Below are 22,667 nucleotides of genomic sequence, written 5' to 3'. Positions count from 1 at the left end.
CCTTACTCTTCACAAGATTCAACTTCACAGTTACCTGCCATCCAGGAAGCAAAAATGGTAAAGCTGATGCTCTCTCCCGTCTGTTCCAGCCTGATCCTGAGAACACAGACTCCAGCCATGATCGTAAGCCCCATCCAATTTACCATCAACCAGCAGATCTCCGAGGCTAACTCCGCCGAATCTGCTCCACCGGGAGGTCCTGAGGGTTATCTCTATGTTCCCCCGGCACATCGTCAGCCCCTCATGGATTTAGCTCACTCCTCTCCGGGCTCTGGACACCCAGGTAGTTCATGTACCCTCTCGCTTCTGCAGCAACAGTACTGGTGGCCATCCATGCCCCAGGATGTCTCCCGACACATCAAGGGATGCTCAGTCTGTGCCGTTGCTGACACTCCTAGGAAGCTCTCAGAGGATAAACTCCTTCCGCTACCTATACCACAAAGACTCTGGACTCATCTGGGAGTAGATTTCATGACGGACCTTCCACCTTCCAACAATTTTACCTGCGTCTTCGTGATTGTGGACCGATTCTCCAAATCATGCAAACTCATTCCCCTCAAGGGTTTGCCCACAGCACTAGAGGCCGCGGAGGCCCTATTTAATCATGTGTTTCGTTATTTTGGAATCCTTTAAGATATCGTCTCGGATCGTGGCCCTCAGTTCATATCTCATGTCTGGCGGGCGTTCTTCAAGCTCCAAGGAGTGTCAGTCAGCCTGTACTCCAGATACCACCCGCAGACCAACGGCCAGACTGAGCGGAAGATCCAGGAAATCGGGAGATACCTCCGGGTATATTGCCACCGGAACCAGGACAGCTGGAGCCAGTTCCTGCCCTGGGCGGAGTATGCCCAGAATTCCCTCCGGCAAACCACCACAGGGCTCACCCCGTTTCAGTGTGTCCTGGGTTCCCAACCTCCACTCTTCTCATGGTCGGGTGAGCCCTCCAAGGTTCTAGCTGGCAACCACTGGTTCCAGCAGAGCGAGAGAGTGTGGGACTCAGCTCATGTACATCTCCAACAGGCAGTTCGGAAAGACAAGCGGCAAGCGGATGCTAGAAGAGGCCCAACTCCACAGTACCAACCTGGCCAGAAGGTATGGCTCCCTACCTGGGACATCCATCTCTGACTGCCTTGTCGTAAGCTGAGTCCCCAGTACATAGGTCCATTCACCATCCAGAGGCAGCTCAACGAAGTACCCTACCGGCTCAACTTACCACCTCAGTACCGTATATCACCTTCATTCCATGTTTCATTACTCAAACCACACACTGAACCCTTGTCTCCTCCCCCCACAGATCCCGGTGACGATGCGGTACCTCCTCCTCCCGACATCGCTGAGGAAGAGAACATCTACCGGGTGCAGGCGATTCTCGACTCTCGACAACGGGGTCCTGCACTGGAATACCTCGTTGACTGGGAGGACTACGGCCCAGAGGAGCGTTCTTAAGTCAACCGTCATGACATCCTTGATCCCTCTCTTCTGACACAGTTCCATCACGACCATCCGGACCGTCCTGCTCCTCGGGGTCGAGGTAGACCCCGTCGTCGTCGTCGCCGCATCCGGTCGCCCATGGAGGGGGAGGGGGGGTTGGGGGGTACTGTCACGGAGTCAGTTCCCACCACCAACACTCAGCACACATCGTCACCAGATGTCCACGCTCCACCCACTTGTTCACAATCACCAGAGTACTGATCAGCGGCACCTGCACCTCATCACACCAGCATTATAAGAACGCTCACTTCCCACACTTCAGTGTCTGGTCTTGTTTATACATACCTGGACTCCTTACTTCTCCTCCAATGTCTCCGTGCTCCCACTCCTTCGTCAAGTCTTGTCTTCCCTCGTTGATACTTCTGCAAAAGAGAAAGGACTCTGTTATTGATCAGCTAAGTGACTATACTCAACGTGCTCATATCTGCAAACTACTCACCTGTGTTGTTCCTGTGTTCGTGCCTCTGTTTCTGAATAAACCACCTGTTGAATACTTACCCTCTTGTTCCCGTCTGTGTCTGACAGTTTTGTTTTTTGCACGGATTACTCCCCAGAGGACTTTAAACAGTTGGACTGCTCCTGAAGGATACTGCTCTCGGACTTGCTATATCCCCGGTGAGACTGATCCTATCTAAACTTTTTTATGCGCTGGACTTTTCAGACATACACGCACGCACACACACACACACACACATTTACATAAATTTTTCACCTTGGATGTTTTTTTTTTTTTTTTTTTTTTTTATTATGCAAACAGATAATTACAATATTTACAGAAAAGAAATTAAATGCAAAATACAAAGACCAACAAAACATACATAACCGCCAGTATGATTTGGGTATGTGTGTGTGTGTGTGTGTGTGTGTGTGTGTGTGTGGGAGTGGAAATATATGAATAAAGGAGCATGTAGGAAAGTACAACAGACATAACCAGAGTTAAGAAAAAATATATATCAAAAAGGAGGAAACAATGATGAAGATAATAATAGTATCACACGCAAAAAATGAGGAAGGTGACAATAGCAACAGTATTAATAATAAATAATAATAATAATAATAATAATAATAATGATAAATCCAATTAATAAGAAATGACAAATAGTAATAATAGTATTAGCAGTAGTAGTAATGATAAATATTAAGAAATATACTCATTTCATCCGGAATGAGGGGGAGGTTAAAGGATCAGGAAGAGGAAAAATAAAGATAACAGTAATAGCAATAATGATAATAATATTAATAATGGTAATATTGATACAGCCATTAATAGTAATGATAATAGTAGTAGTTGCAATGGCAGTGATAATAATAATAATAATAGTATTAATAATGGTAATATTGATACAGCTATTAATAATAAGATATTATAAAGCTGCCTCTATTCCACTCATGGCCATGGCATAGGATAGACCCCCGTCAGTGTCATGTTGCAACGAGCTATCAAGGTGCGGTGCTGTGGGGCCGAGGGTCCCAAAATCCATCCCCAGCCGTCCCACACATGCCACTCTTACCCTGTCTGTGTTTTTTTTTTTTCTTTTTTTTTTAAAATAAATATGGCTGCTTTCATTGTTATACTCATAATATGTTTGTCAATTAGTGTATAATGCATTAAAAAAGCATGGCGTGCAGCATGGAATCAGCCCAGAGCAAAGCCTAGGCCGCCACGCCCACGCCACACTTACCCTATGTGTGTGCATTTTTTTTTTTTTTTTTTTTTTTTTTTCCCTTCCTGCTTTAAACTTATTTTATGTTCCAAATGAATGTGTGTGTGCACCTCATCTAATATGTGAAGCATTAAAACAGCGAGACAAGTGCTGAGCCAGCCAGAGACAAGAAATCCCAGGTGAAAGTACAAGCTGGAAGGCGAAAGCCCAAGGCCCCCGGTCCCACATCACACCCACCCACACCTAATCAAAACTGCACATGTCAGGGACTAGTATGCCACAGCCAACCAGGGTCCAGAAACAGCAAAAAAAAAAAAAAAAAAAAAAAAAGAGGAGAGAGATTTAAATGTAATCTTATAAGTATTTTATTTATATTTGATATTAGTCGGTGTTGCTACCTCTTCCTGACCCCCCTCCCCCCAATCATGTGTGAATATTGATGGTGTACCATTGAGGATGGCTTCAGATAAAGAAGGTCGGTGGATTCATGACTGTAGGAAGTTAAAGAGAGATGACCAAGAAGGGTGTAATTCTGATGTATTATTTTGAGTGGAGGTAGACAAGTTTTCCATGGAGATGTACTCTATTAGTAAATTTTTCCAAGTTGTAATGTGTATGGTGTTCCTTGATTTCCAGTTCATGAGGATAGTTTTCTTGGCGATAGTTAGAGCCACTAGGAGTAATTGACTGTTTGTACTGTTTAAATTGATTATGGATATGTCACCTAATATACAGAGGGAGGGAGACAGTGGGATGTGACATCCCATAAGGTTGGATAGTGAGTCAGTAACGTTTTCCCAGAATTTTTTAACTGAGGTGCAATCCCAAATAGCGTGTAAATAGGTGTCTGGAGTGTTTTGTGTGCAATGTGAGCATGTTTCTGAAGAAAAACCCATTTTAAATAATTTCCGTCCAGTTAGGTGAAATCTATGAAGTACTTTATACTGTATAAGTTGTAAGTTGGCGTTTTTTGTCATGAAGTAGATATTTTTACAGATTTGTGTCCAGAAAGCGGCATTGGGAGCAATGGATAAGTCTGATTCCCATTTTGCATTGGGTAGGCTTAATGTATTGTCTGATTTGGATATTATTTTATATATTTTGGAGAGTAGTTTTTTTGGGGAGGTTATATTAATTAGCTCTGAGATTGGAGGGGGAAGATCTAGATTAATTGTCTGAGTGTCGATTTTTGATTGAATAGATGATTTGATTTGTAAATATTCCAAAAAACAATTACTCCCAATGCCGTATTTCTGGACCAAGTGGGAAAATGGTGCCAAGTTGTCATTAAGCAGGATGTGTTGAAGTTGTGTGATGCCCTTATCTACCCATGTGCGTAAGTTGAGTGGCTTTTTGTTAACCATAAAATCTGGATTATGCCAGATCGGGGTGTATTTAGACGGTGCAAGAGGGGTGTTCGTGATTTGATGAAATTTCCACCAGGCTGTCAGAGCTGCGGCTATTGTCGGTGTTTTAAAACAGTGATGCTTTTTGATTGTCTGATTATAGAAAGGTAATTCTGAAATGTTAATGTCTTTACAAATTGACTGTTCAACATCTTGCCATGTGCTTTCTGATGGGTTTGGGTGAATCCATTTGTATATATTTTGGAGCTGATTGGCCAAAAAGTAGTGGTAGAAATGTGGTGCTTCCAGTCCTCCTTGTGTTTTTGGTTTCTGTAGTGTAGTTAATTTAATTCTTGGGGTCTTATTTTTCCAATAGAATTTAGTGACGATTGAATCTAGTGATTTAAACCAGGTGAGGGTGGGTAGTGCCGGAGTCATTGTAAATAAATAGTTTAATTTAGGGAGTATAGTCATTTTAATTACTGATATTCTGCCCATAATGGATAGTGGTAAATTCATCCAGCGATGAAGGTCATCATTTATTGTTTTAAGTAATGGAGTAAAGTTGAGTCCAAATAGCTCTGACAGCCTGGGGGAAACATTAATACCTAAGTATGTGATATAGTTGGTGCACAAAGGAATAGGTGGTGTCTGGGATGTCACATCCAAGCTGTTGGAATGTAATGAGAGTATGGCAGATTTACTCCAGTTGATTGAGTATTCAGAGATATTAGAGAATGAATCAATGAGTTTAATAGTTTCTTGTAATGATGATGGTGGGTCTTGTAAATATAGTAATATATCGTCAGCGTAAAGACTAATTTTGTGGTGCATGTTTAGTGTTTGAATTCCTTTAATGTAGCTGTTTTGACGGATAGCTGCTGCTAGTGGCTCAATGAAAATGGTGAATAATGAAGGGGAGAGTGGGCATCCTTGTCTAGTCCCCCGTTGCAGTGTGAAGATATGTGATGTTAGTCCATTGGTGATGACAGTGGCTGAAGGTGATGTATACAGAATTTTGATCCAATTAAGAATTTTGATCCACCTTGGATGTTTAACGTAGTTTTTGTGTGTACACGGATTGAATTGTAAATACATTTGGGTTTATTGATGAACATTTGTCTCCTGTTTTATTTTTGTTTTCGCTGTTTAAGTGGCACAAACGTTCCCCTTATTTAGTGTATCCTCTTTGCATACTAACTGGAGTGTTACAAACCGAGTGGGCTAAGAAAGTGCAGTCATCCTGTTATTCACGTGCTGTCTATGTGACGTCGTTGACAATATGGCTGCAGGTTCGAGCCCCACTCTGACCAAAGTTAAATAATAAGATAAATTAACAAAAGTGAAGAATGTAACTTCAAGATTTGTTGTAATGTTTTCTAACTATAATATTGTTTATTCTTTTTATTGATTAATGTATTGTTATTCAATTATCAATGTAAATGTTGATATCTATATTTGTTTCTGTTTGTTTATAGAACCACACCCATACATCTAGATAATAAATCCTCAAAGAAACCTATGGGCATCTTTATTGCGTCCTGACCTAACATACCACAGTGATTAATTTACCCGAGCCACATTGGTTACTAACATTTGGTCCTTCGAGCTGGAAACAGTAATTGCTGTGGATGTGCAGAAGATGTTTCCAGACAAGTCAGCAAGAGAAGGACGGCCTGCTGATGTGCGTCCTAAGCGACGAATACAGCCTCTAGCCTGGTTAGAGGATTATGAGGTTTCTCTCCCTCACTATGATCAACAGACTCCAGCTGCTTGTACATTCCCTCACCCCAGAGAGTTACAGGCAAGTCACACTGAAAGGGTAGCCTTTCAAAACAAAAACAGGCACCTTAGAGGGCTGCCAATCCCCACCTTTGAAAATGTTCAGCCCCTCCTACTAATCGGCTCTGACTATCCACACTTAGTTACCCCGATTGAGCCTGTACATTTGGGTCCTCCTGGTGGACCGGCAGCAGTGAAGACAAGACTAGGCTGGACAGTCCAAGGGCCTGCTAAGCTTGTGCAACATCCACTTCTGACCCAACAATGTTTCAACATATCGATTCATTCCCCTTCCGATGAGCTGTTCAGACATACTGAGAATCTATGGCAACTCGATGTACTGCCCTACAGGAGTGAAAAACTTGCCACCAGATCCAAACAAGATCAAGAAGCCATCGACTTGCTAGAGGCAAATACAATCTAAATTGATATTGATGGGACTCAACGCTATGCCACTCCTCTCTTAAGAGTTAAGAACATGCCCAAATTACATGCCACAAAGAAAGCAGTAATGCCTAATCTTCGCAGCACAGAGAATCGCATGGCTAAGGATCCTGTGAAGTTAGAGGCTTACAGAGCTGAAATTCAGAGGCTGGTACAGACAGCCTATGTGGTTCCAGTACCAGAGCAGAAACTTACCAGAGAAGAAGAATCATGGTTCATTCCCCACCACATGGTGAGCCATAATGGTAAAAACAGAGTTGTTTTCAATTGTTCTTTCTCATACAGAGGTGAGAACCTGAATGACTTGCTTCTGCCTGGACCAGCTCTGGGGTCATCCTTGCTCGGGGTGTTGCTATGATTCTGGGAGCATGCTGTAACCTTTAGTAGTAATATAAAAGGCATGTTCTATCAAGTAAGACTGCTACCCGAGGACAAGCTCCTCCTCCGATTCCGATGGCGTAATCTCAACAGAGAGGAAATCCCTAGCATCTATGAGTGGCAAGTGCTTCCATTTAGAACAACATGCAGCCTGTGCTGTGCTACGTATGCGCTACAGAAGCACGTAGCTGATCACAGTGAGCTGGGAGACACAGTCCGACACTTCATCAAAAGATGTTTTTATGTAGATAACTGTCTACAGAGTGTTGCAACACCTGAAGAGGCTAAAGGGCTAGTGAATACACTGAGGAATCTGTTAGCAGAAGGAGGATTTGAACTACGACAGTGGGCATGCAATTTCCCTAATGTCATCCATCATCTGCTGAAGGAAGCCAGATCTGAAAGCAGTGAGCTTTGGCTTAACTAAACTGAATCGGATCCTCAAGAACTTGCATTGGGTTTGCGTTGGATGTGTCAGTCTGATAACCTTGGATACCAGAGTCGCCTTACTGACTGTTCAACTCCCACGATAAGAAACATATACAAGGCATATGATCCCCTTGGGTTTCTTGTTCCCTATATCACTCGGGCCAGGATACTTATACAGAGTCTGTATGCGAAGCAGAGAGAGCGAGACGACCCACTACTGCCAAGGGACATTCTTCAAACATGGCATGACTGGCAAAAGGAACTGCCACATCTGACCCAGATCACAATACCCCGCTGCTATGTGAGTTCCCAAACTGACTCCCTTAACCCTCTGGGGTCTGAGGATTTTCGGGGCTCTGGAGAAGTTTTGACATGCCCTGACATTTGTGCTTTTTTCAGTTGTTCATAAACATATTAATGGAAAAAGTGTCATTACACTGTATTCAGCACAAACTAGGCTACAATAATATGTGAGGAACATGTATGTACATGTTTGTGTTTTTGAAGGAATAACGTTTATGCGTGGTTATTGAAAAAACAAAAAACTTAAGTCACTGAAATAAGGCCAAAAAAAATATATTAAATCTGTGTTCACAAGACTTCTGGGTATTGGTGGTTGTAGACTAGAGTTTTTGCTTCAAAATGATGTAAAAATTATCCTGCCTACTCATTCATATAAAACAATATATTGATTTAGTTTTTGTAAGACACTTTTTGTCAAGAAACACAGTATGCGTGGAGGCATGAATCATCATGAATAATGAGGTAATTCACACCTGAGAAGACAAAAGAATCGCATAAAGACCTCTAATGACCTGCATAATAATGAGGCCTTTCAGTCAGGTAGGCTGTGAAAAAACCCTCTGTGATCATGTCTCAAGCTCATCATGGTGTATATAAAACATACAGAAAAAACAGCAATACTGTGAAATATTATTACAATTTAATATAATGGTATTCTATTATATACTTTAAAATATAATGTATTTCTGTGATGCAAAGCGTCTGAACATTCATGTTACCTCTATGGCATTTCATATAGCCTTTTAGCTTAAAAGCATGCACATTTGGAGAAGTATTGATGGATTCTCATATGTTTATGTCAGTTTTCTATACAGAGGAGTAATATTTATTCAATATTTATTGTCATCACTATGAACGCTGGATACTGTGTTTTCAATTCATACTTGCAGCCGGAGGGCGCTTTGTGCACATTTAGTCCACAAATTAATCTAAAGAAGAACAAGACATTCCAGGAACTGAAGGCAAGTCTTCCAGAGGTCTCTAACCATGGCTTTAACGTACAGATAAACACTTTTCAAGACAATAAATACACGATTGAGACGATGTATACATGTATTGCCTCAGAATTTGCGTCTGAATAGCGCTCGCTCCGTGGGCGTGGCCGCATTAGCGGATAATGAGCTGAATCACGGACTTTTGACATGTGTCTCTTTTCATACAGATTACATAAACACAGAATTTTTGTTTTCGATTTGACTTACACAATTTAAAACCTGACATTTTAACGTTTCTTTAGACATAAGTCTAATTTTTTTGTGGTTAGTATTCACTAAGTTACAGTTCATTTTCTGAGAACTATCAGATTGGACTTCGTTCAGAGGGAGACGACAGATCACGCATCATGTTAGTTTTCTTTATTTTGCAAAAAGCACAACATTTTGTTTTTATTCTGAGTGTACACAAATAAAAGAAGATATTCCACAGATTAAAATGGTGTATAACTCTTAATTGTATGTGCAAAATTGACGGAGTATTTTGAGTCTCTTTCACACTGGTAAGAAAAAAACTGAGGTGGTATCGCCGGCGTGACCACCGACCCGAGGGAGTTAACCCTCTGGGGTCTGAGGATTTTTGGGGCCCTGGAGAAGTTTTGACATGCCCTGACATTTGTGCTTTTTTCAGTTGTTCATAAACATATTAATGACAAAAGTCTCATTACACTGTATTCAGCACAAACTAGGCTACAATAATATATGAGGAACATGTATGTACATGTTTTTTTTTTTTGAAGGAATAAAGTTTATGCGTGGTTATTGAAAAACAAAAAACTTAAGTCACTGAAATAAGGCCAAAAAAATAATATTAAATATGTGTTCACAAGACTTCTGGGTATTGGAGGTTGTAGACTAGAGTTTTTGCTTCAAAGATTCAATGATGTAAAAATTATCCTGCCTACTCTATCTATCTATCTATCTATCTATCAAAACTACTGAACTAAAACTTAAACTTTCAAACTTTAAGCTTTTCAAACTACTTCAAACTTTCGGGACCGGCTTTTTCAAGGCTTGAAAAAGCCAACTTATTGTAATGCTATTTAAACTTATTAAGTTGGCTTGAAAACTCGGATTGAAACTCGTTCAAACTCATAAACTCATCTATCTATCTATCTCTATCTATCAAATTAAATCTATCTATCAAACTAAATCAATCAATCAATCTATCTATCTATCAAACTAAATCAATCAATCAATCAATCTATCTATCTATCTATCTATCTATCTATCTATCAAACTAAATCTATCTATCTATCTATCTATCTATCTATCAAACTAAATCTATCTATCTATCTATCTATCTATCTATCAAACTAAATCTATCTATCAAACTAAATTTATCTATCAAACTATATCTATCTAGCAAAATGCTAATTCATGCTAACATGCTAAATCATGTTAGCAACATGCTAGCAACATGCTAAATCATGCTAGCAACATGCTAGCCAAGTGTTAAATCATGCTAGCAACATGTTAAATCATATTAGCAACATGCTAAATGATGCTAGCAATGTGTTAAATAATGCTAGCAACATGCTAAATCATGCTAGCAACATGCTAGAAACATGCTAAATCATACTAGCAAAATGCTAGCAATGTGTTAAATCATGTTAGTAACATGCTAACAATGTGTTAAATCATGCTAGCAACATGCTAGCCAAGTGTTAAATCATGCTAGCAACATGTTAAATCATATTAGCAACATGCTAAATGATGCTAGCAATGTGTTAAATAATGCTAGCAACATGCTAAATCATGCTAGCAACATGCTAGAAACATGCTAAATCATACTAGCAAAATGCTAGCAATGTGTTAAATCATGTTAGTAACATGCTAACAATGTGTTAAATCATGCTAGCAACATGCTAACAACATGCTAAGTCATGCTAGCAACATGTTAACAATGTGTTAAATCATGCTAGTAACATGCTAGCAAATGCTAAATCATGTTAGAAACATGTTAAATCATGCTAGCAACATGTTAAATCATGCTAGCAACATGCTAGCAAAATGCTAAATCATGCTAGCAATGTGTGAAATCATGCTAGCAACATGCTAAATCATGCTAGCAACATGCTAGCAATATATTAAATCATGCTAGCAACATGCCAATTCATGTTAGCAACATGCTAGCAACATGCTAATTCATGCTAGCAACATGTTATCAATATGTTAAATCATGCTAGCATCATGCTAAATCATGCTAGCAACATGCTAACAAACATGCTAAATCATGTTAGCAACATGCTAGCAAAATGCTAAATCATGTTAGCAACATGTTAGCAACATGCTAGAAACATTAAATAATGCTAGCAATGTGTTAAATCATGCTAGCAACATGCTAACAAACATGCTAAATCATGCTAGCAACATGTTAAATCATGCTAGCAACATGGTAAATCATGCTAGCAACATGTTAGCAACATGCTAAATCATGCTAGCAACATGCTAAATCATGCTAGCAACATGCTAGCATCATGCTAAATCATGTTAGCAACATGCTAAATCATGCTATCAACATTCTAGCAACATGTTAAATCATGCTAGCAACATGCTAAATCATGCTAGCAAAATGCTAACAAACATGCTAAATCATGCTAGCAACATGCTAAATCATGCTAGCAACATGCTAACAATGTGTTAAATCATGCTAGTAACATGCTAGCAAATGCTAAATCATGTTAGAAACATGTTAAATCATGCTAGCAACATGTTAAATCATGCTAGCAACATGCTAGCAAAATGCTAAATCATGCTAGCAATGTGTGAAATCATGCTAGCAACATGCTAAATCATGCTAGCAACATGCTAGCAATATATTAAATCATGCTAGCAACATGCCAATTCATGTTAGCAACATGCTAGCAACATGCTAATTCATGCTAGCAACATGTTATCAATATGTTAAATCATGCTAGCAACATGCTAGCATCATGCTAGCATCATGCTAAATCATGCTAGCAACATGCTAACAAACATGCTAAATCATGTTAGCAACATGCTAGCAAAATGCTAAATCATGTTAGCAACATGTTAGCAACATGCTAGAAACATTAAATAATGCTAGCAATATATTAAATCATGTTAGCAACATGCCAATTCATGTTAGCAACATGCTAGCAACATGCTAATTCATGCTAGCAACATGTTATCAATATGTTAAATCATGCTAGCATCATGCTAAATCATGCTAGCAACATGCTAACAAACATGCTAAATCATGTTAGCAACATGCTAGCAAAATGCTAAATCATGTTAGCAACATGTTAGCAACATGCTAGAAACATTAAATAATGCTAGCAATGTGTTAAATCATGCTAGCAACATGCTAACAAACATGCTAAATCATGCTAGCAACATGTTAAATCATGCTAGCAACATGGTAAATCATGCTAGCAACATGTTAGCAACATGCTAAATCATGCTAGCAACATGCTAAATCATGCTAGCAACATGCTAGCATCATGCTAAATCATGTTAGCAACATGCTAAATCATGCTATCAACATTCTAGCAACATGTTAAATCATGCTAGCAACATGCTAAATCATGCTAGCAAAATGCTAACAAACATGCTAAATCATGCTAGCAACATGCTAAATCATGCTAGCAACATGCTAACAATGTGTTAAATCATGCTAGTAACATGCTAGCAAATGCTAAATCATGTTAGAAACATGTTAAATCATGCTAGCAACATGTTAAATCATGCTAGCAACATGCTAGCAAAATGCTAAATCATGCTAGCAATGTGTGAAATCATGCTAGCAACATGCTAAATCATGCTAGCAACATGCTAGCAATATATTAAATCATGCTAGCAACATGCCAATTCATGTTAGCAACATGCTAGCAACATGCTAATTCATGCTAGCAACATGTTATCAATATGTTAAATCATGCTAGCAACATGCTAGCATCATGCTAGCATCATGCTAAATCATGCTAGCAACATGCTAACAAACATGCTAAATCATGTTAGCAACATGCTAGCAAAATGCTAAATCATGTTAGCAACATGTTAGCAACATGCTAGAAACATTAAATAATGCTAGCAATATATTAAATCATGCTAGCAACATGCCAATTCATGTTAGCAACATGCTAGCAACATGCTAATTCATGCTAGCAACATGTTATCAATATGTTAAATCATGCTAGCATCATGCTAAATCATGCTAGCAACATGCTAACAAACATGCTAAATCATGTTAGCAACATGCTAGCAAAATGCTAAATCATGTTAGCAACATGTTAGCAACATGCTAGAAACATTAAATAATGCCAACAATGTGTTAAATCATGCTAGCAACATGCTAACAAACATGCTAAATCATGCTAGCAACATGTTAAATCATGCTAGCAACATGGTAAATCATGCTAGCAACATGTTAGCAACATGCTAAATCATGCTAGCAACATGCTAAATCATGCTAGCAACATGCTAGCATCATGCTAAATCATGTTAGCAACATGCTAAATCATGCTAGCAACATTCTAGCAACATGTTAAATCATGCTAGCAACATGCTAAATCATGCTAGCAAAATGCTAACAAACATGCTAAATCATGCTAGCAACATGCTAAATCATGCTAGCAACATGCTAAATCATGCTAGCAACATGCTAACAATGTGTTAAATCATGCTAGTAACATGCTAGCAAATGCTAAATCATGTTAGAAACATGTTAAATCATGCTAGCAACATGTTAAATCATGCTAGCAACATGCTAGCAAAATGCTAAATCATGCTAGCAACATGCTAAATCATGCTAGCAACATGCTAAATCATGCTAGCAACATTCTAGCAACATGTTAAATCATGCTAGCAACATGCTAAATCATGCTAGCAAAATGCTAACAAACATGCTAAATCATGCTAGCAACATGCTAAATCATGCTAGCAACATGCTAACAATGTGTTAAATCATGCTAGTAACATGCTAGCAAATGCTAAATCATGTTAGAAACATGTTAAATCATGCTAGCAACATGTTAAATCATGCTAGCAACATGCTAGCAAAATGCTAAATCATGCTAGCAACATGCTAACAAACATGCTAAATCATGCTAGCAACATGCTAAATCATGCTAGCAACATGCTAACAATGTGTTAAATCATATTAGTAACATGCTAGCAAATGCTAAATCATGTTAGAAACATGTTAAATCATGCTAGCAACATGTTAAATCATGCTAGCAACATGCTAGCAAAATGCTAAATCATGCTAGCAACATGCTAAATCATGCTAGCAACATTCTAGCAACATGTTAAATCATGCTAGCAACATGCTAAATCATGCTAGCAAAATGTTAACAAACATGCTAAATCATGCTAGCAACATGCTAAATCATGCTAGCAACATGCTAGCATCATGCTAAATCATGTTAGCAACATGCTAAATCATGCTAGCAACATTCTAGCAACATGTTAAATCATGCTAGCAACATGCTAAATCATGCTAGCAAAATGCTAACAAACATGCTAAATCATGCTAGCAACATGCTAGCATCATGCTAAATCATGTTAGCAACATGCTAAATCATGCTAGCAACATTCTAGCAAAATGTTAAATCATGCTAGCAACATGTTAAATCATGTTAGAAACATGCTAAATGATGTTAGCAATGTGCTAAATCATGCTAACAACATGCTAAATCATGCTAAAACTCATAGACTCATCTAACTAACAAAACTATTCAACTAAAACTGAAACTTTCAAACTAAAAACTGTCAAACTGAAAACTTTTAAAACTTTTATAACTGCTTCAAACTTTCTGGACCCGCTTTTTCAAGCCAACTTAAAGTTTGTCTCGACGAACTTTTTTCATCTAGTTAAGTTGGCTTGAAAAGCCAACTTATTGTAATGCTATTTAAACTTATTATTAAGTTGGCTTGAAAAAGCCAACTTACTGTAATGCTATTTAAACTTATTAAGTTGGCTTGAAAAAAACTCGGACTAGACCTCCAGACTGTTCTGACTCGAGTTGCTATATCTTTTCAGACTGATCCGACTAACGGTTTTCCTAAAAATGCTGATTAAAACTGGAAGAAACTCCCATTGACTTACATTGAAAATCTGAACATTCCATCAAACTCCAACTGTCAAAAATTCAAATTTAAACACACTGAAGCCCATTAGACTCAATGAAGCTGCCATTCTATGTACTATTACTGCCATTTAAACTCATTCAAACTCTCTCTCTCTCTCTCTCTCTCTATCTATCTGTCTGTCTATCTGTCTATCTATCTATCTATCTATCTATCTAAACTCATTCAAACTCATAAACTCATCTATCATCTATCTATCTATCACTTCTCATCTATCTGTTCTCTATCTATCTATCTATCTATCTATCTATCTAAACTCATTCAAACTCATAAACTCATAAACTCATCTATCTATCTATCTATCTATCTATCTGTCATCTATCTATCACTCACCTATCTCTCTTCTCATCTATCACTTCTCATCTATCTATCTATCTATCTATCTATCTATCTATCTATCTATCTATCTATCATTGCCAAATGAATGACAGAAATGTATGCACTTATTATGTTCTTACACATTTTTCAAAAATGGTATTTTTCATGGTAATATGTGGATGTGGATTATAGTAATGCCATATGGAACAACTATTTTTTAAGTAAGCACTTTTAAGTAAGACTATTTCTATCTTTCTATCTAAATCTATCTATCTTTCTATCTAAATCTATCTATATAAATCTATCTATCTATATCTTCCTATCTATATCTGTTTCTGTCTATCTAAATATATCTATCTATCTATCTATCTATCTCATAGCAACCACCCAGAACAACCTAGCAACCGCATAGCAGCCAACCAGAACACCATGGCAACCACACAAATCAATCTGGCAACATCCTAGTAACTAGCCCGAGTACCTTAGCAACCACATAGGACCACCCTGGCAAGGACCCAGGATACCTTAGCAACCACATAGCACCACCTTAGCAACCACCCCGAGTACCCTAGCAACCGCATAGCAACAACCTAGCAACCACCTAGAGTACCCTAGCAACCGCATAGCAACACCCTAGCAACCACCCCGAGTACCCTAGCAACCGCATAGCAACACCTTAGTAACCACCTCGAGTACCCTAGCAACTGCATAGCAACACCTTAGCAACCACCTCGAGTACCCTAGCAACCGCATAGCAACAACCTAGCAACCACCTTGATTACCCTGACTCTATCTATCTATCTCAAAACTACTAATCTAAAACCAAACTTTCAAACTGAAAACTTTCAAACTTTAAGCTTTATAAACTACTTTAAACTTTCTGGACCGACTTTTTCAAGCCAACTTAAAGTTTGTCTCGACGAACTTTTTTATCTAGTTAAGTTGGCTTGAAAAAGCCAACTTACTGTAATGCTATTTAAACTTATTAAGTTGGCTTGAAAAAGCCAACTTACTGTAATGCTATTTAAACTTATTATTATTCTTCTTCTTCTTACCTCAAACCGTTGACTGCTACTCCTCCTAGAGCTTTAACTCTACAAACTCCAAACTCGGACTAGACCTCCAGACTGTTCTGACTCGAGTTGCTATATCTTTTTAGACTGATCCGACTTACGGTTTTCCTAAAAATGACTATTAAAACTCGGAAAAATCCCATTGACTTTCATTGACGGAATGTTCAAATGAGCCAAGACATTTAAACTCCAACTGTCAAAATTCAAATTTTGACAGTTGGAGAGGCTCATCAGACTCCATTAGATGCCATTCTATGTACTATTTCTAAACCATTGAGACTCATTTAAACTTCCATTCTATCTAATATGTCTTATCTATCTATATCTATCTTTCTATCTAAATCTATCTATCTATCTATCTATCTATCTATCTATCAAACTAAATCTTTCTATCTTTCTATCTATCTATCTGAATATTTCTATCTATCTATCAAACTATATCTATCTATCTATCTATCTATCTCATAGCAACCACCCAGAACAACCTAGCAACCACATAGCAACCATCCAGAACACCATTGGCAACCACACAAATCAATCTGGCAACATCCTAGTAACTAGCCCGAATACCTTAGCAACCACATAGGACCACCCTAGCAAGGACCCAGGATACCTTAGCAACCGCATAGCAACACCTTAGCAACCACCCCGAGCACCCTAGCAACCGCATAGCAACCACCCCGAGTACCCTAGCAACCGCATAGCAACACCTTAGTAACCACCCCGAGTACCCTAGCAACCGCATAGCAACACCTTAGCAACCACCCCGAGTACCCTAGCAACCTTATAGCAACCACCCCAAGTACCCTAGCAACCGCATAGCAACAACCTAGCAACCACCCCGAGTACCTTAGCAACCGCATAGCAACACCTTAGCAACCACCCCGAGCACCCTAGCAACCGCATAGCAACCACCCCGAGTACCCTAGCAACCGCATAGCAACACCTTAGTAACCACCCCGAGTACCCTAGCAACCGCATAGCAACACCTTAGCAACCACCCCGAGTACCCTAGCAACCTTATAGCAACCACCCCAAGTACCCTAGCAACCGCATAGCAACAACCTAGCAACCACCCCGAGTACCTTAGCAACCGCATAGCAACACCTTAGCAACCACCCCGAGCACCCTAGCAACCGCATAGCAACCACCCCGAGTACCCTAGCAACCGCATAGCAACACCTTAGCAACCACCTAGAGTACCCTAGCAACCGCATAGCAACAACCTAGCAACCACCCCGAGTACCTTAGCAACCGCATAGTAACACCTTAGCAACCACCCGATTACCCTAGCAACCGCATAGCAACACCTTAGCAACCACCCCGAGTACCTTAGCAACCGCATAGTAACACCTTAGCAACCACACCGAGTACCCTAGCAACCGCATAGCAACACCTTAGCAACCACCCCGAGTACCCTAGCAACCGCATAGCAACCACCCCGAGTACCCTAGCAACCGCATAGCAACACCTTAGCAACCACCCCGAGTACCCTAGCAACCACATAACACCCTCGCAACCACCTTGATTATCCTGACTCTATCTATCTATCTATCTATCTATCTATCTATCTCAAAACTACTAAACTAAAACAAAACTTTCGAACTGAAAACTTTCAAACTTTAAACTTTATAAACTACTTTAAACTTTCTGGACCGACTTTTTCAAGCCAACTTAAAGTTTGTCTCGACAAACTTTTTTATCTAGTTAAGTTGGCTTGAAAAAGCCAACTTACTGTAATGCTATTTAAACTTATTAAGTTGGCTTGAAAAAGCCAACTTACTGAAATGCTTATTAAACTTATTATTATTATTATTCTTCTTCTTACCCTAAAATTTCTGACTGCTACTCCTCCTAGAGCTTTAACTCTACAAACTCCAAACTCGGGTCAGACCTTCAGACTGTTCTGACTCGAGTTGCTATATCTTTTTAGACTGATCGGACTTACGGTTTTCCTAAAAATGACTATTAAAACTCGGAAAAATCCCATTGACTTTCATTGACGGAATGTTCAAATGAGCCAAGACTGTTCAAACTCCAACTGTCAAAATTCAAATTTTGACAGTTGCAGAGGCTCATCAGACTCCATTAGATGCCATTCTATGTACTATTTCTAAACCATTGAGACTCATTTAAACTTCCATTCTATCTAATATGTCTTATCTATCTATATATATCTTTCTATCTATCTCTTTCTATGTATATCTTTCTATCTAAATCTATCTATCTATCTATCTATCTATCTATTTCTATCTTTCTATATCTAAATCTATCTCTTTCTATCTATATCTTTCTATCTAAATCTATCTATCTATCTATTTCTATCTTTCTATCTATATCTAAATCTGTCTCTTTCTATCTATATCTTTCTATCTAAATCTATTTATCTATCTATCAAACTAAATCTATCTATCTATCTGACTATTTCTATCTTTCTATCTAAATCTAACATCTTTCTATTTATATCTTTTTATCTAAATCTATCTATCTATCTATTTCTATCTTTCTATCTATATCTAAATCTATCTATCTCTTTCTATCTATATCTTTCTATCTAAATTTATCTATCTATCTATCTTTCTATCTAAATCTAACCATCTTTCTATTTATATCTTTTTTATCTAAATCTATCTATCTATATCTTTCTATCTATATCTATCTTTCTATCTAAATCTATCTATCTAGCTATCAAAGTAAACCTATCTATCTATCTATCTATCTATCTATCTATCTATCTATCTATCTATCTATCTCATAGCAACCACCCAGAACAACCTAGCAACCGCATAGCAACCACCCAGAACACCATGGCAACCACACAATCACTCTGGCAACTTCCTAGTAACTAGCCCAAGTACCTTAGCAACCACATAGGAACACCCTAGCAAGGACCCAGGATATCTTAGCAACCACCCCGAGTACCCTAGCAACCACATAGCAACACCTTAGCAACCACCCCGAGTACCCTAGCAAACGCATAGCAACACCTTAGCAACCACCACAAGTACCCTAGCAACCGCATAGCAACCACCTCGAGTACCCTAGCAACCGCATAGCAACACCTTAGCAACCACACAGAGTACCCTAGCAACCACATAGCAACAACCTAGCAACCGCCCGAGTACCCTAGCAACCGCATAGCAACACCTTAGCAACCACCCCGAGTACCCTAGCAACCGCATAGCAACACCTTAGCAACCACCCCGAGTACCCTAGCAACCGCATAGCAACCACCCCGAGTACCCTAGCAACCGCATAGCAACACCTTAGCAACCACCCCAGTACCCTAGCAAACTCATCTATCTATCATCTATCTATCACTTCTCATCTATCTCACTTCTCATCTATCACTTCTCATCTATCTCGTTTCTCATCTATCTATCTATCTATCTATCTATCTATCTATCTGTCTGTCTGTCTGTCTGTCTGTCTCAAAACTACTAAACTAAAACCAAACTGAAAACTGAACACTTTTAAACTTTAAACTTTATAAACTACTTTAAACTTTCTGGACCGACTTTTTCAAGCCAACTTAAAGTTTGTCTCGACGAACTTTTTTATCTAGTTATTATTCTTCTTCTTACCTCAACCGTTGACTGCTACTCCTCCTAGAGCTTTAACTCTACATACTCCAAACTCGGGTCAGACCTTCAGACTGTTCTGAAGTTAGTTGCTATATCTTTTCTAACTGATCCGACTTACGGTTTTCCTAAAAATGACTGTTAAAACTTGGAAAAATCCCATTGACTTTCATTGACGGAATGTTCAAATGAGCCAAGACATTTAAACTCCAACTGTCAAAATTCAAATTTAAACTATGGAAGCCCATTAGACTCAAAAACTCAATTAGACTCAAGTGCCATTCTATGTACTATTTCTAATCCATTGAAACTCATTCAAACTCATAAACTCATCTATCTATCTATCTATCTATCTATCTATCTATCTATCTATCTATCTATCAAACTAAATTTATCTATCTATCATTTATCTACCTAAATCTATCTATCTATCAAACTATATCTATCTATTATCTATCTATTATCTATCTATCTATCTATCTATCTATCTATCTATCTCATAGCAACCACCCAGAACAACCTAGCAACCGCATAGCAACTAACCAGAACACCATGGCAACCACACAATCACTCTGGCAACATCCTAGTAACTAGCCCAAGTACCTTAGCAACCACATAGGAACACCCTAGCAAGGACCCAGGATATCTTAGCAACCACCCCGAGTACCCTAGCAACCGCATAGCAACACCTTAGCAACCACACAGAGTACCCTAGCAACCACATAGCAACAACCTAGCAACCACCTAGAGTACCCTAGCAAACGCATAGCAACACCTTAGCAACCACCGCGAGTACCCTAGCAACCGCATAGCAACACCTTAGCAACCACACTGAGTACCCTAGCAACCGCATAGCAACAACCTAGCAACCACCTAGAGTACCCTAGCAACCGCATAGCAACACCTTAGCAACCACCCCGAGTACCCTAGCAACCGCATAGCAACACCTTAGCAACCACCTAGAGTACCCTAGCAACCGCATAGCAACAACCTAGCAACCACCCCGAGTACCTTAGCAACCGCATAGCAACACCTTAGCAACCACCCTGAGTACCCTAGCAACCGCATAGCAACCAACCCAAGTACCCTAGCAACCGCATAGCAACACCTTAGCAACCACCCCGAGTACCCTAGCAACCGCATAGTAACACCTTAGCAACCACCTAGATTACCCTAGCAACCGCATAGCAACAACCTAGCAACCACCCCGAGTACCTTAGCAACCGCATAGTAACACCTTAGCAACCACCCGATTACCCTAGCAACCGCATAGCAACACCTTAGCAACCACCCCGAGTACCCTAGCAACCGCATAGCAACACCTTAGCAACCACCTAGAGTACCCTAGCAACCGCATAGCAACACCTTAGCAACCACCCCGAGTACCCTAGCAACCGCATAGCAACACCTTAGCAACCACCCCCGAGTACCCTAGCAACCGCATAGCAACACCTTAGCAACCACCCCGAGTACCCTAGCAACCGCATAACACCCTAGCAACCACCTTGATTATCCTGACTCTATCTATATATCTATCTATCTATCTCAAAACTACTAAACTAAACCAAACTTTCAGACTGAAAACTTTCAAACTTTAAACTTTATAAACTACTTTAAACTTTCTGGACCAACTTTTTCAAGCCAACTTAAAGTTTGTCTCGACGAACTTTTTTATCTAGTTTCATACTGAAATATATTCTGAATCTAAAGAATGAAACACTATCAAAACTATTAGATGTAGTTGAAAACATTCACAAGTGTTAGTCTTTCAGTTTCATCACCATCTATTTAAAAGTGGAAACTTATAGGAATAATTTTGTACTGTAATGTAAACATGGATCGTGTAACAAACTGTACTGAGTGTCATTCTTGTTTTCTAATGATATTTTACAGAAGAAATCGTTGTATAATGCTCCTGTTGTTAGTGTTTTTAGGTCATTGTTTTACGAGTGATAAAGTGTGTCTGTTGGATGAAACCTTTAATAGTGTTCTGAAAGATTGATCTGATCTGAGTCATGAATGACGTGTTTTGGTATTTTAGTGCATTCTGAATGTGAAATTCACTGCTGTGAAGCTGGAGTTGGTTAGGAGAACTGTGTGAAGAGTTTTAAGAAAGTGACCCAAGTATTGAGAAATTGTAAGAAACAAAACTGTAACACTTTAAAAATATTTAACACAATTAATGCAGCATTCATTTTTTTCTGTCATCCTTTAGCTGGTATTATATAATCACGCTCTTATTCATGCCAATGCTTTTAAACCATTCAAGTGTGACACACAGAGAACTCAATCTGTGAATCTCCTGTCTGTGTGACACTCACACACACACACACACACACACACACACACACACACACACACACACACACACACACACCTCACACGCCGGCCACATTGAGTTCTCTTTCATGCTTGAATGGGCAGAAGGACACCAAATTATATCAAAATGCCTGTTTTGGTGAGAATCTTCATAAGCAAGTCTTAAATGAGTTAAAAAATTCTTACAGTTTTCAAAACTGCTAACAAGCGTTTACCAATACTTAAAGAACGTTTTCAAACTCTTACAGTTTTTCTCGATTGCTTACGCACTAAAATTAAAAATAACACACAGTTACTAAAACTCTACACTCAAGGAGCAAAACCTCAGCCCAGATCTGCACAACTATAAGCTCATTCTCAGCTTCACACTTTTTGCAAAACACTACACACGTTGTTTTGCACAGCACTAAACACACTTCTCTACATTTGACAC

This window comes from Ctenopharyngodon idella, chromosome 2 (genome assembly GCF_019924925.1).
Source record: "Ctenopharyngodon idella isolate HZGC_01 chromosome 2, HZGC01, whole genome shotgun sequence".
Classification (NCBI taxonomy): Eukaryota; Metazoa; Chordata; class Actinopteri; order Cypriniformes; family Xenocyprididae; genus Ctenopharyngodon; species Ctenopharyngodon idella.
This window is presented reverse-complemented; position numbering follows the sequence as displayed.